A 17917-nucleotide genomic window follows, 5' to 3' on the forward strand; every position below is an offset into this window, starting at 1 on the left:
TTATAACGTTATATAGTATAAGGATATAACGTATAACGTTATGTAGCTTAACGTAACAACGTATATCGTTATATACTATTACGTAATAACGTATAACGTTATATAATATTACGTAGGAACCTATAACGTTATGTACTATTATGTACTAGTGCATAACATTATATAATAATACGCTATAACGTATAACGTTATATACTATTACGTAGTGACGTATAACGTTATGTAGCATTATGTAACAACGTATAACGTTATATACTATTACGTAATGACGTAAAACGTTATGCAGCCCTACGTAACAGCGTATAACGTTACATAATATTACTTAATGACGTATAAAGTTATGTAGCATTACGTAACAACGTATAACGTTATATACTATTACGAAATGACGTATAACGTTATGTAGCATTATGTAACAACGTATAACGTTATATACTATTACGAAATACTTTATAACGTTATATAGTATAAGGTTATAACGTATAACGGTATGTAGCTTAACGTAACAACGTATATCGTTATATACTATTACGTAATAACGTATAACGTTATATAATATTACGTAGGAACCTATAACGTTATGTACTATTATGTACTAGTGCATAACATTATATAATATTACGCTATAACGTATAACGTTATATACTATTACGTAGTGACGTATAACGTTATGTAGCATTAGGTAACAACGTATAACGTTATATACTCTTATGTAATAGTGTATATCGTTATATAGTATTACCTTATCACGTATAACGTTATATTGTATTACCTTATAACGTATAACGTTATATTGTATTACCTTATAGCGTATAACGGTATGTAGCGTAACGTAACAATGTATAACGTGATATACTATTACGTAACAACGTATAACGTTATTTACTATTACGTAATACTTTATAACGTTATATAGTATAAGGTTATAACGTATAACGTTATGTAGCTTAACGTAACAACGTATATCGTTATATACTATTACGTAATAACGTATAACGTTATATAATATTACGTAGGAACCTATAACGTTATGTACTATTATGTACTAGTGCATAACATTATATAATATTACGCTATAACGTATAACGTTATATACAATTTCGTAATGACGTATAACGATATGTAACATTATGTAACAACGTATAACGTTATATACTATTACGTAATGACGTATAACGTTATGCAGCCCTACGTAACAGCGTATAACGTTATATAATATTACTTAATGACGTATAACGTTATATACAATTACGTAATGACGTATAATGTTATGTAGCATTATGTAACAACGTATAACGTTATATACTATTACGTAATGACGTATAACGTTATGTAGCATGAGGTAACAACGTATAACGTTATGTAGCAGTACGTAATGACGTATAACGTTATATAGTATTACCCTAAAACGTGTAACGTTATGTAGCATTATGTAACAACGTATAACGTTATATACTATTACGTAATGACGTATAACGTTATGCAGCCCTACGTAACAGCGTATAACGTTACATAATATTACTTAATGACGTATAAAGTTATGTAGCATTACGTAACAACGTATAACGTTATATACTATTACGAAATGACGTATAACGTTATATAATATTACGTAGGAACCTATAACGTTATGTACTATTATGTACTAGTGCATAACATTATATAATATTACGCTATAACGTATAACGTTATATACAGTTTCGTAATGACGTATAATGTTATGTAGCATTATGTAACAACGTATAACGTTATATACTATTACGTAATGACGTATAACGTTATGTAGCATGAGGTAACAACGTATAACGTTATGTAGCAGTACGTAATGACGTATAACGTTATATAGTATTACCCTAAAACGTGTAACGTTATGTAGCATTATGTAACAACGTATAACGTTATATACAATTACGTAATGACGTATAACGTTATGCAGCCCTACGTAACAGCGTATAACGTTACATAATATTACTTAATGACGTATAAAGATATGTAGCATCATGTAACAACGTATAACGTTATATACTATTACGTAATGACGTATAACGTTATGTAGCATTACGTAACAACGTATAACGTTATTTACTATTACGTAATACTTTATAACGTTATATAGTATAAGGTTATAACGTATAACGGTATGTAGCTTAACGTAACAACGTATATCGTTATATACTATTACGTAATAACGTATGACGTTATATACTATTACGTAATAACGTATAACGTTATGTAACCATACGTAACAGCGCATAACGTTATATACTGTTACGTAACAACGTATAACGTTATATACAATTGCGTAATGACGTATAACGTTATGTAGCATCACGTAACAATGTATAACGTGATATACTATTACGTAACAACGTATAACGTTATATACAATTACGTAATGATGTATAACGTTATGTAGCATTATGTAACAACGTATAACGTTATATACTATTACGTAATCACGTATAACGTTATGTGGCCCTACGTAACAGCGTATAACGTTATATAATATTACTTAATGACGTATAAAGTTATGTAGCATTACGTAACAACGTATAACGTTATATACTATTACGAAATGACGTATAACGCTATGTAGCATTACGTAACAACGTATAACGTTATATACTATTACGGAATGATGTATATCGTTATGTAGCATTATGTAATATCGTATACAGTTACAGTCACATAAACAGCGCCAGTTTATGGAAGGTCCCAAAAGTCCGTTAGTTAATTGCACATCCTCGCTAATTGCGAAGAAAGCAGATGTGCCCTGCGAAACTGCTGGGTTTTCCGCAAGAACAAGGACACTCATGAGCCAAATGTGCAGGAGACTTTCTCCTCATATGGTATTTATTAACATTGGCCATAACCAATGGGCATCGCGGATCGTTACCCTCACTATTCTACCCAAAAGAGTAAACAGCGAATCCGCGTCCTTAGTTCAGAAGAACACACCCTCACCGAGTTTTCCTCAGTAAGAGCAGTAGAGCAGACAGTCAGTCAGGTTCTCGGGCTATAACGCGCTAACACCTAAACCCTCGGGTAAGATCTAAAAATAATTTCTGTAAGCCCCACGTTTTGTTAATGGTGATAAATAAATATATACTAGATAACTGTAGACTACAGCTATTCCAACACAACCACCCCTATTATCGTAACTGAAATCAGGGGATCGCCCTGCTCGCGGTGTCGATTCGTACATCGTAACGGGAATTTACGACTCCCGTTGACGCGTCTCAAAGCGAACGCGTCTCCCCGCGACTGGACGAAAATACATGGTCCTTCGAGCCGGATTCACGTGCCAGTAAAAAGTGCTCCTAACAGTGAACATACAGTGCCACGTGATCCCACCGCCATTATACAACACGCTTGGACGTCAGAAATCAGGAACGTAAGAAGTTTTAATTCTAATTACGTCACTAATCATGCCGACCATGGCAAAAAGCAACAACATAAGAAAAAGGCGCGACAAACAGTTCGAAGTTGCCGTCAAGTACATAAGGGAGAGCATTGATGACCCTGAGCCATCCACCGCATCACGCACCACGTGTGTGAGTACACTGCAATATCAGCTTCAGGATGCGTGGCAACGATTCCAATCCTGCCAACAAGAGTTTTTTTTTTTTTTTTTTTTAAATAGTTTATTTAGCCAATATTTGATTTTTTGTACATTTCTGAGATTCACAATAAACAATGAATTTGAGTATAGTGTGTTTAGGCAAAAGTACCGATACGCGTCGGTACGACGTAGCCATGGTCTAATATGTGTCGTGGATTTTCGGTTTTTGCGTTTATTTTTTTGTTTTTTGGGTTTAAGTCGCATTGGAGCGTGATTTTTGTGTATTCTTGTGTGTGTTGTATTTTGTCCTGAAACTTGGCCGCAAAACAGGACTCCTCGGTGTATTACTTTTATGCGTTGTGGGATTTTTTTGGGGGGGGGGGGATGAGAGGGAAGGGGAGAGGGGGTGTTAAATTATATTATTTACAATGATTACAGTATTTACATATTTACAGTACTTACATCTAGGTTACACGGTGGTAGGAATAGTTTTTTTGTCGAATTGGTAGTTTTCACTTATATTTTCTTATGGTTTTGGAATCCACCAATATTTTTTTGTGTTTTTTCTGTGTTTGTCTTTAGTGTCTTTTTGGGGGAGGGCCATGTTGTACCTCCACCTGGTGTCTGCAGTCAGTCCGTTTAAGTTTTCCTCGTAGAGTATTGTCTTTATCCCTATTTTTCTTTTTATGTGGAAAATTATCGGGATATTGTTTTGGTCTTGGAGGTAATTTTTTTCGTCTAGGTATAGGAACGCTTCTGGGGGGATGTAGCCTGTTGTCATTGTATTTTTGTAATATAGTACGTTTGGGTATAAGCCGCTGAAGATTAGGCTGTTTTCTTTTATTTTTGACGCTTGTGCGAAATGATTTCTTGCTAGTTTTAGTATGTGACAGTCAATGCGGTGAATGTTGGCTAGGTCGTAAATTTTTTTGTTTTTTATATATTTTTTGTATCCGCTCTGTTCGGATCTGTACGCATTTTGGCAAGCTCTAATGCATTTTCTTTCGAAAACGCGAATTCTCTCCATTAGCATTGCTGGTATGTTGTACCAGATTGGGCAACCGTATGTTATAATTGGCCTAATTAGAGCTTGGTAGCATAATGTTTTTACATTGCTCTTGAGATGTTTCGAATAAAATAGTCTTTTTGCTCTCCAGAATGCTTTATTGGCCTTGGCGAGTTGGGTTTCTATGTGTTGTTTGTAATTTAGTTTGTCATCTATGTTTATGCCTAGGTACTTTACGCAGTTTTTGTGCGGTATGATTGACTCTTCGGATGCCTTTTCTTTTAATTGGAAATTTTTGCAGTGTTTTCTTTCTGCTGGGCCGATTTCGCTGGTTTTGGGTTTGAACAGTATGCTTTCGCATTTGTTTGCGTTGATTCTTAGTTTCCATGTGTGGTAGTAATCGTTGATTTTGTCGAATAGTTCTTGGAGGTCTGTGTTTATTGTTTTAGTTTTGCGGCCTGTTACGTAGATGATTAGGTCGTCTGCGAAGGCTATGGAGCGTTTGTGGGTAGATTTGTTCATGTCGAACAGGTTTAATATGTCACTGTTGTATATGTTGAAGAGTAGCGGGGAGTTTACAGTTCCTTGTTGGAGTCCGTTTTTTATGGTGAATTCTTTGTTCGATGTATGAGAACCCTCGGTCATTAGGAATGTTCTGATTGTGATCATGTCCCATACTATTTTGATTAAGTATCTCGGGAAGTTTTTTTTTATTAATTTATAAATGAGGCCTGTGATCCAGACTGTGTCGAAGGCTTTTTCGAGATCTATTAAGCAGGCGGCTACTCGTTGTTTTGCGTTTAGTGCCCAGCAGATGTCTGACGTGAGTTTGTTTGTCGCGTGTAGTGTGGAGTGTTTGTGTCGGAAGCCAAATTGGTTTTCTGGTATAATGTTTTTTTTTTTTGCAGAATGTAGTTAGGGGGTTGTTGATGACTACTTCAAATACTTTGCTTATGTTGGGGAGGAGACTTATTGGTCGTAGGTTTGTGAGTGATGAGCCGTCTTTATTTTTTTTTGTGATTGCTATTATTTTGGCTTTTTTCCACTTTTTCGGGAAGTATGCGTTGTTAAACAAGATATAGGATTTTCTTAGAAGTGAGCATCGCTCCAACAAAAGCAAATAACAAAACCATTTTTTTCAGCCAACGTCCAAACCGCGTTGAGTGCACTCGTTCCCGTCCGATCACGAAAGTTAAGCAACGCTGGGCACGGGTAGTACTTAGATGGGTGACCGCTTGGGAACTCCGTGTGGTGTTGGTTTTCTTTATTTTTCCAATCTTTTTTACTTTCCTTAACGATCTACTTTCAATAATCTATAATTTAAGCATCGAAAAAATTAATGTTTTGGTATTACCATACATTATATCATTTGTATTTTTACACACATTTATATTTTTCTAAATATTCTTTTTTTTTTGTACATCAAAAGCTGTTGAGGTTTATCTCGAAATAGAGAGTGAAAATGCGCGGATGAATGTATAATGGAAATATATTCAAGTAAGTATAAGTACAAGTACAGTGTACGGTAATCCAGATCCGCAGCGTTATTTTACTATGGAGCTTCGAAGCAATGGGCCTATGGATATTTATATAATTACGAAGAACCGGCATGTTTATACCCCGCTGCACCATCAGTACGTAGCATGTTCCTAGAAAAGGCTATGAGACTGAAAGGCCCTTCGAATTGATTTAGAGCTAAGCAATACTCAATAGCTTCGCGGAATAAGAAAACTAAACGCTAAAGAAGATGTAGTTTTCCTAGAAGTGAGTATTACTTCAACACCCTTCCTAAAACTCGAAATCTTTACAAACAATTACTTTTTAATATTATTCTTATTTTTCAGACCTAATTTTTGTCATAAATATTGAAATCTTGGTTTCGGTAACGCCTTCGTAAGTACATCTGCTTGTTATGTCCGGCGACTCTCTAACAAAGCTCACACCACGCCGCGAGCAAGATTCCTGCCAGATATCTACACACCCTTATTGCGTACCCTCAATAATCTTAAGGACCCTCCATGAATCTTGGCATTTTCATAGTTAAGGTCCTTCAGACCAAACAATATCTTTTTACTTCAAGTGGTACTGTCGCGGCGGTTCGAAATTATTTCACGTTCCACACGTAAGGTGAGAGATTCGTACTACAATTAATAACAATTGATAGTTGTTTCACAATTTATTACAAAACTGACAGAGTAACGGTACAGAATGTCACATGAACAGAACAGAAATAGGAATGAAATGTCGAGTGCTGACTTGAGAGGATTTTTGTATCAAGGTTTTGGCTCCTGTAGAGGGGTTATCGCTGGATGCCGGCACACGGGTTTGCTGTTACTGCTTAATTGTAGTTTTGATGGCTATGGTATGCGAACTGGTATGTAAAATATGATTATTCCATATTCCAAGATCACAGTGACACTACCAAAGGTGTTGATGTTTCTATGATTAGTGTTCGATAGGTATTGTATTCTTTGGTGCTGGATCTGATTCCGTAATATCTAGTTGCTGTATGTTCTGCTTCGAAGTGGTGGAAATAGTTCACGTTGCAGTTGTTTTCTGATTTCGCTGCCTTTATAGCTCGCTGGGTGGTTTCCGTTACAATTATAGCATTTTACTTCGTTTCTATTTTCTGTGTATGAGCAGTTTGTTAGGTAGCTTTTTGCACATTTGACACACGCCGGGACACTCAGTAATTTTTTGTGTGTCCTTATTGTCGACACCGTATGCATTGCGTTGTTTGTTCTTTGGTGTAGGTCTCTGATTACTATTTTGTAATTTCTTTCTGTTTTGAGCTGGCATGTATGATATCCAGCGTTTTTCTCCTTTAATACTTGCGTCACTTTTCGAAAGATTTCAATATATAACGTGATACTATATAACTAAATGCGTTATAACGTAATAGATTATAACGTTGTACCATATAACGCAATACATAATAATGGTAGCCTGGATTCGCATAACGTCATATAGTATGAGCTTATGACGTATAACGTTATATACAATTACCCTATAACGTATAGCATTATATAGTATTACGTTATAACGTATAAGGTTATATACTACTACATTATAACGTATAACGTTACGTAGCATTACGTTATAAGGTATAACGTTCTATACTACTACGTTATAACGTATAACGTTATATAGTATTACTTTAAAACGTTTAACGTTATAATAGCATTACGTAATGACGTATAACATTATGTAGCATTAGGTAACAACGTATAACGTTATATACTATAACGTAATATCGTATAACGTTATGTAGCATTACGTAATGACGTATAACGTTATATACTATTACGTAATAACGTATAACGTTATATAATATTACGTAATAACGTATAACGTTATGTACTATTATGTAATAGTGTATAACGTTACATACTATTACGTAATAACGAATAGCGTTACATACTATTACGTAATAACGTATAACGTTATATACTATTACGTAATGACGTATAACGTTATGTAGCATCACGTAACAATGTATAACGTGATATACTATTATGTAACAACGTATAACGTTATATACAATTACGTAATGACGTTTAACGTTATGTAGCCCTACGCAACAGCGTATAACGTTATACACTATTACGTAATGATGTATAACGGTATATAGTATTACCTTATAACGTATAACGTTATATAGCATTACGTAACAACGTATAAATTTATATACTATTACGTAATAACGTATGACGTTACATACTATTACGTAAAAACGTTTAACGTTATATAGTATTACCTTATAACGTATAATGTAATATACTATTACGTAATGACGTATAACGTTATGTAGCATCACGTAACAATGTATAACATTATATACTATTACGGAATGACGTATAACGTTATGTAGCATTACGTAAAGACGTATAACGCTACATACTATTACGTAATAACGTATGACGATACATACTATTAGGTAATAACGTGTAACGTTATCTACTATTATGTAATAGTGCATAACGTTATATAGTATTACCCTATAACGTCTAACGTTATATACTATTACGTAACAACGTATAACCTTATATACTATTACGTAATAACGCATAACGTTATGTAGCATCATGTAACAACGTATAACGTTATATACAATTTCGTAATGACGTATAACGATATGTAGCATTATGTAACAACGTATAACGTTATATACTATTACGTAATGACGTATAACGTTATGCAGCCCTACGTAACAGCGTATAACGTTATATAATATTACTTAATGACGTATAACGTTATATACAATTACGTAATGACGTATAATGTTATGTAGCATTATGTAACAACGTATAACGTTATATACTATTACGTAATGACGTATAACGTTATGTAGCATGAGGTAACAACGTATAACGTTATGTAGCAGTACGTAATGACGTATAACGTTATATAGTATTACCCTAAAACGTGTAACGTTATGTAGCATTATGTAACAACGTATAACGTTATATACTATTACGTAATGACGTATAACGTTATGCAGCCCTACGTAACAGCGTATAACGTTACATAATATTACTTAATGACGTATAAAGTTATGTAGCATTACGTAACAACGTATAACGTTATATATTATTACGAAATGACGTATAACGTTATGTAGCATTATGTAACAACGTATAACGTTATATACTATTACGAAATACTTTATAACGTTATATAGTATAAGGTTATAACGTATAACGGTATGTAGCTTAACGTAACAACGTATATCGTTATATACTATTACGTAATAACGTATAACGTTATATAATATTACGTAGGAACCTATAACGTTATGTACTATTATGTACTAGTGCATAACATTATATAATATTACGCTATAACGTATAACGTTATATACTATTACGTAATGACGTATAACGTTATGCAGCCCTACGTAACAGCGTATAACGTTACATAATATTACTTAATGACGTATAAAGTTATGTAGCATCATGTAACAACGTATAACGTTATAGACTATTACGTAATGACGTATAACGTTATGTAGCATTACGTAACAACGTATAACGTTATTTACTATTACGTAATACTTTATAACGTTATATAGTATAAGGATATAACGTATAACGTTATGTAGCTTAACGTAACAACGTATATCGTTATATACTATTACGTAATAACGTATAACGTTATATAATATTACGTAGGAACCTATAACGTTATGTACTATTATGTACTAGTGCATAACATTATATAATAATACGCTATAACGTATAACGTTATATACTATTACGTAGTGACGTATAACGTTATGTAGCATTATGTAACAACGTATAACGTTATATACTATTACGTAATGACGTAAAACGTTATGCAGCCCTACGTAACAGCGTATAACGTTACATAATATTACTTAATGACGTATAAAGTTATGTAGCATTACGTAACAACGTATAACGTTATATACTATTACGAAATGACGTATAACGTTATGTAGCATTATGTAACAACGTATAACGTTATATACTATTACGAAATACTTTATAACGTTATATAGTATAAGGTTATAACGTATAACGGTATGTAGCTTAACGTAACAACGTATATCGTTATATACTATTACGTAATAACGTATAACGTTATATAATATTACGTAGGAACCTATAACGTTATGTACTATTATGTACTAGTGCATAACATTATATAATATTACGCTATAACGTATAACGTTATATACTATTACGTAGTGACGTATAACGTTATGTAGCATTAGGTAACAACGTATAACGTTATATACTCTTATGTAATAGTGTATATCGTTATATAGTATTACCTTATCACGTATAACGTTATATTGTATTACCTTATAACGTATAACGTTATATTGTATTACCTTATAGCGTATAACGGTATGTAGCGTAACGTAACAATGTATAACGTGATATACTATTACGTAACAACGTATAACGTTATTTACTATTACGTAATACTTTATAACGTTATATAGTATAAGGTTATAACGTATAACGTTATGTAGCTTAACGTAACAACGTATATCGTTATATACTATTACGTAATAACGTATAACGTTATATAATATTACGTAGGAACCTATAACGTTATGTACTATTATGTACTAGTGCATAACATTATATAATATTACGCTATAACGTATAACGTTATATACAATTTCGTAATGACGTATAACGATATGTAACATTATGTAACAACGTATAACGTTATATACTATTACGTAATGACGTATAACGTTATGCAGCCCTACGTAACAGCGTATAACGTTATATAATATTACTTAATGACGTATAACGTTATATACAATTACGTAATGACGTATAATGTTATGTAGCATTATGTAACAACGTATAACGTTATATACTATTACGTAATGACGTATAACGTTATGTAGCATGAGGTAACAACGTATAACGTTATGTAGCAGTACGTAATGACGTATAACGTTATATAGTATTACCCTAAAACGTGTAACGTTATGTAGCATTATGTAACAACGTATAACGTTATATACTATTACGTAATGACGTATAACGTTATGCAGCCCTACGTAACAGCGTATAACGTTACATAATATTACTTAATGACGTATAAAGTTATGTAGCATTACGTAACAACGTATAACGTTATATACTATTACGAAATGACGTATAACGTTATATAATATTACGTAGGAACCTATAACGTTATGTACTATTATGTACTAGTGCATAACATTATATAATATTACGCTATAACGTATAACGTTATATACAGTTTCGTAATGACGTATAATGTTATGTAGCATTATGTAACAACGTATAACGTTATATACTATTACGTAATGACGTATAACGTTATGTAGCATGAGGTAACAACGTATAACGTTATGTAGCAGTACGTAATGACGTATAACGTTATATAGTATTACCCTAAAACGTGTAACGTTATGTAGCATTATGTAACAACGTATAACGTTATATACAATTACGTAATGACGTATAACGTTATGCAGCCCTACGTAACAGCGTATAACGTTACATAATATTACTTAATGACGTATAAAGATATGTAGCATCATGTAACAACGTATAACGTTATATACTATTACGTAATGACGTATAACGTTATGTAGCATTACGTAACAACGTATAACGTTATTTACTATTACGTAATACTTTATAACGTTATATAGTATAAGGTTATAACGTATAACGGTATGTAGCTTAACGTAACAACGTATATCGTTATATACTATTACGTAATAACGTATGACGTTATATACTATTACGTAATAACGTATAACGTTATGTAACCATACGTAACAGCGCATAACGTTATATACTGTTACGTAACAACGTATAACGTTATATACAATTGCGTAATGACGTATAACGTTATGTAGCATCACGTAACAATGTATAACGTGATATACTATTACGTAACAACGTATAACGTTATATACAATTACGTAATGATGTATAACGTTATGTAGCATTATGTAACAACGTATAACGTTATATACTATTACGTAATCACGTATAACGTTATGTGGCCCTACGTAACAGCGTATAACGTTATATAATATTACTTAATGACGTATAAAGTTATGTAGCATTACGTAACAACGTATAACGTTATATACTATTACGAAATGACGTATAACGCTATGTAGCATTATGTAACAACGTATAACGTTATATAATATTACGTAAGAACCTATAACGTTATGTACTATTATGTACTACTGCATAACATTATATAATATTACGCTATAACGTATAACGTTATATAATATTACGTAATGACGTATAACGTTATGTAGCATTATGTAACAACGTATAACGTTATATACTATTACGTAATGACGTAAAACGTTATGCAGCCCTACGTAACAGCGTATAACGTTACATAATATTACTTAATGACGTATAAAGTTATGTAGCATCATGTAACAACTTATAACGTTATAGACTATTACGTAATGACGTATAACGTTATGTAGCATTACCTACCAACGTATAACGTTATTTACTATTACGTAATACTTTATAACGTTATATAGTATAAGGATATAACGTATAACGTTATGTAGCTTAACGTAACAACGTATATTGTTATATACTATTACGTAATAACGTATAACGTTATATAATATTACGTAGGAACCTATAACGTTATGTACTATTATGTACTAGTGCATAACATTATATAATATTACGCTATAACGTATAACGTTATATACTATTACGTAGTGACGTATAACGTTATGTAGCATTATGTAACAACGTATAACGTTATATACTATTACGTAATGACGTAAAACGTTATGCAGCCCTACGTAACAGCGTATAACGTTACATAATATTACTTAATGACGTATAAAGTTATGTAGCATCATGTAACAACGTATAACGTTATATACTATTACGTAATGACGTATAACGTTATGTAGCATTACGTAACAACGTATAACGTTATTTACTATTACGTAATACTTTATAACGTTATATAGTATAAGGTTATAACGTATAACGTTATGTAGATTAACGTAACAACGTATATCGTTATATACTATTACGTAATAACGTATAACGTTATATAATATTACGTAGGAACCTATAACGTTATGTACTATTATGTACTAGTGCATAACATTATATAATATTACGCTATAACGTATAACGTTATATACTATTACGTAGTGACGTATAACGTTATGTAGCATTAGGTAACAACGTATAACGTTATATACTCTTATGTAATAGTGTATAACGTTATATAGTATTACCTTATCACGTATAACGTTATATTGTATTACCTTATAACGTATAACGTTATATTGTATTACCTTATAGCGTATAACGGTATGTAGCATAACGTAACAATGTATAACGTGATATACTATTACGTAACAACGTATAACGTTATTTACTATTACGTAATACTTTATAACGTTATATAGTATAAGGTTATAACGTATAACGTTATGTAGCTTAACGTAACAACGTATATCGTTATATACTATTACGTAATAACGTATAACGTTATATAATATTACGTAGGAACCTATAACGTTATGTACTATTATGTACTAGTGCATAACATTATATAATATTACGCTATAACGTATAACGTTATATACAATTACGTAATGACGTATAACGATATGTAGCATTATGTAACAACGTATAACGTTATATACTATTACGTAATGACGTATAACGTTATGCAGCCCTACGTAACAGCGTATAACGTTATATAATATTACTTAATGACGTATAAAGTTATGTAGCATCATGTAACAACGTATATCGTTATATACTATTACGTAATAACGTATAACGTTATATAATATTACGTAAGAACCTATAACTTTATGTACTATTATGTACTTGTGCATAACATTATATAATATTACGCTATAACGTATAACGTTATATACTATTACGCAGTGACGTATAACGTTATGTAGCATTATGTAACAACGTATAACGTTATATACTATTACGTAATGACGTAAAACGTTATGCAGCCCTACGTAACAGCGTATAACGTTACATAATATTACTTAATGACGTATAAAGTTATGTAGCATCATGTAACAACGTATAACGTTATATACTATTACGTAATGATGTATAACGTTATGTAGCATTACGTAACAACGTATAACGTTATTTACTATTACGTAATACTTTATAACGTTATATAGTATAAGGTTATAACGTATAACGTTATGTAGATTAACGTAACAACGTATATCGTTATATACTATTACGTAATAACGTATAACGTTATATAATATTACGTAGGAACCTATAACGTTATGTACTATTATGTACTAGTGCATAACATTATATAATATTACGCTATAACGTATAACGTTATATACTATTACGTAGTGACGTATAACGTTATGTAGCATTAGGTAACAACGTATAACGTTATATACTCTTATGTAATAGTGTATATCGTTATATAGTATTACCTTATCACGTATAACGTTATATTGTATTACCTTATAACGTATAACGTTATATTGTATTACCTTATAGCGTATAACGGTATGTAGCATAACGTAACAATGTATAACGTGATATACTATTACGTAACAACGTATAACGTTATTTACTATTACGTAATACTTTATAACGTTATATAGTATAAGGTTATAACGTATAACGTTATGTAGCTTAACGTAACAACGTATATCGTTATATACTATTACGTAATAACGTATAACGTTATATAATATTACGTAGGAACCTATAACGTTATGTACTATTATGTACTAGTGCATAACATTATATAATATTACGCTATAACGTATAACGTTATATACAATTACGTAATGACGTATAACGATATGTAGCATTATGTAACAATGTATAACGTTATATACTATTACGTAATGACGTATAACGTTATGCAGCCCTACGTAACAGCGTATAACGTTATATAATATTACTTAATGACGTATAAAGTTATGTAGCATCATGTAACAACGTATATCGTTATATACTATTACGTAATAACGTATAACGTTATATAATATTACGTAAGAACCTATAACTTTATGTACTATTATGTACTTGTGCATAACATTATATAATATTACGCTATAACGTATAACGTTATATACTATTACGTAATGACGTATAAACATATGTTTCATTACCTAACAACGTATAACGTTATATACTATTACGTAATGACGTATAACGTTATGTAGCTTTACGTAACAACGTATAACGTAATGTACTACTACGTAACAACGTATAACGTTATATACAATTACGTAATGACGTATAACGTTATGTAGCATCACGTAACAATGTATAACGTGATATACTATTACGTAACAACGTATAACGTTATATACAATTACGTAATGACGTATAAGGTTATGTAGCATTATGTAACAACGTATAACGTTATATACTATTACGTAATGACGTAAAACGTTATGCATCCCTACGTAACAGCGTATAACGTTACATAATATTACTTAATGACGTATAAAGTTATGTAGCATCATGTAACAACTTATAACGTTATAGACTATTACGTAATGACGTATAACGTTATGTAGCATTACGTACCAACGTATAACGTTATTTACTATTACGTAATACTTTATAACGTTATATAGTATAAGGATATAACGTATAACGTTATGTAGCTTAACGTAACAACGTATATTGTTATATACTATTACGTAATAACGTATAACGTTATATAATATTACGTAGGAACCTATAACGTTATGTACTATTATGTACTAGTGCATAACATTATATAATATTACGCTATAACGTATAACGTTATATACTATTACGTAGTGACGTATAACGTTATGTAGCATTATGTAACAACGTATAACGTTATATACTATTACGTAATGACGTAAAACGTTATGCATCCCTACGTAACAGCGTATAACGTTACATAATATTACTTAATGACGTATAAAGTTATGTAGCATCATGTAACAACGTATAACGTTATATACTATTACGTAATGACGTATAACGTTATGTAGCATTACGTAACAACGTATAACGTTATTTACTATTACGTAATACTTTATAACGTTATATAGTATAAGGTTATAACGTATAACGTTATGTAGATTAACGTAACAACGTATATCGTTATATACTATTACGTAATAACGTATAACGTTATATAATATTACGTAGGAACCTATAACGTTATGTACTATTATGTACTAGTGCATAACATTATATAATATTACGCTATAACGTATAACGTTATATACTATTACGTAGTGACGTATAACGTTATGTAGCATTAGGTAACAACGTATAACGTTATATACTCTTATGTAATAGTGTATATCGTTATATAGTATTACCTTATCACGTATAACGTTATATTGTATTACCTTATAACGTATAACGTTATATTGTATTACCTTATAGCGTATAACGGTATGTAGCATAACGTAACAATGTATAACGTGATATACTATTACGTAACAACGTATAACGTTATTTACTATTACGTAATACTTTATAACGTTATATAGTATAAGGTTATAACGTATAACGTTATGTAGCTTAACGTAACAACGTATATCGTTATATACTATTACGTAATAACGTATAACGTTATATAATATTACGTAGGAACCTATAACGTTATGTACTATTATGTACTAGTGCATAACATTATATAATATTACGCTATAACGTATAACGTTATATACAATTACGTAATGACGTATAACGATATGTAGCATTATGTAACAATGTATAACGTTATATACTATTACGTAATGACGTATAACGTTATGCAGCCCTACGTAACAGCGTATAACGTTATATAATATTACTTAATGACGTATAAAGTTATGTAGCATCATGTAACAACGTATATCGTTATATACTATTACGTAATAACGTATAACGTTATATAATATTACGTAAGAACCTATAACTTTATGTACTATTATGTACTTGTGCATAACATTATATAATATTACGCTATAACGTATAACGTTATATACTATTACGTAATGACGTATAAACATATGTTTCATTACCTAACAACGTATAACGTTATATACTATTACGTAATGACGTATAACGTTATGTAGCTTTACGTAACAACGTATAACGTAATGTACTACTACGTAACAACGTATAACGTTATATACAATTACGTAATGACGTATAACGTTATGTAGCATCACGTAACAATGTATAACGTGATATACTATTACGTAACAACGTATAACGTTATATACAATTACGTAATGACGTATAAGGTTATGTAGCATTATGTAACAACGTGTAACGTTATATACTATTACGTAATGACGTAAAACGTTATGCATCCCTACGTAACAGCGTATAACGTTACATAATATTACTTAATGACGTATAAAGTTATGTAGCATCATGTAACAACTTATAACGTTATAGACTATTACGTAATGACGTATAACGTTATGTAGCATTACGTACCAACGTATAACGTTATTTACTATTACGTAATACTTTATAACGTTATATAGTATAAGGATATAACGTATAACGTTATGTAGCTTAACGTAACAACGTATATTGTTATATACTATTACGTAATAACGTATAACGTTATATAATATTACGTAGGAACCTATAACGTTATGTACTATTATGTACTAGTGCATAACATTATATAATATTACGCTATAACGTATAACGTTATATACTATTACGTAGTGACGTATAACGTTATGTAGCATTATGTAACAACGTATAACGTTATATACTATTACGTAATGACGTAAAACGTTATGCAGCCCTACGTAACAGCGTATAACGTTACATAATATTACTTAATGACGTATAAAGTTATGT

The 17917-nt window shown here is 31.2% G+C and overlaps 1 non-coding gene across 1 annotated transcript; it reads left to right on the forward strand.

Annotated features, from left to right (window-relative positions):
* The first annotated feature begins 5709 nt into the window (after positions 1–5709).
* Positions 5710–5828, forward strand: LOC132915569 (5S ribosomal RNA). The gene has a single exon (XR_009659913.1). It is a non-coding gene; the product is annotated as a 5S ribosomal RNA (ribosomal RNA).
* Positions 5829–17917: the final 12089 nt, after the last annotated feature.

The sequence above is a fragment of the Bombus pascuorum genome, chromosome 17, assembly GCF_905332965.1.
Source record: "Bombus pascuorum chromosome 17, iyBomPasc1.1, whole genome shotgun sequence".
Classification (NCBI taxonomy): domain Eukaryota; kingdom Metazoa; phylum Arthropoda; class Insecta; order Hymenoptera; family Apidae; genus Bombus; species Bombus pascuorum.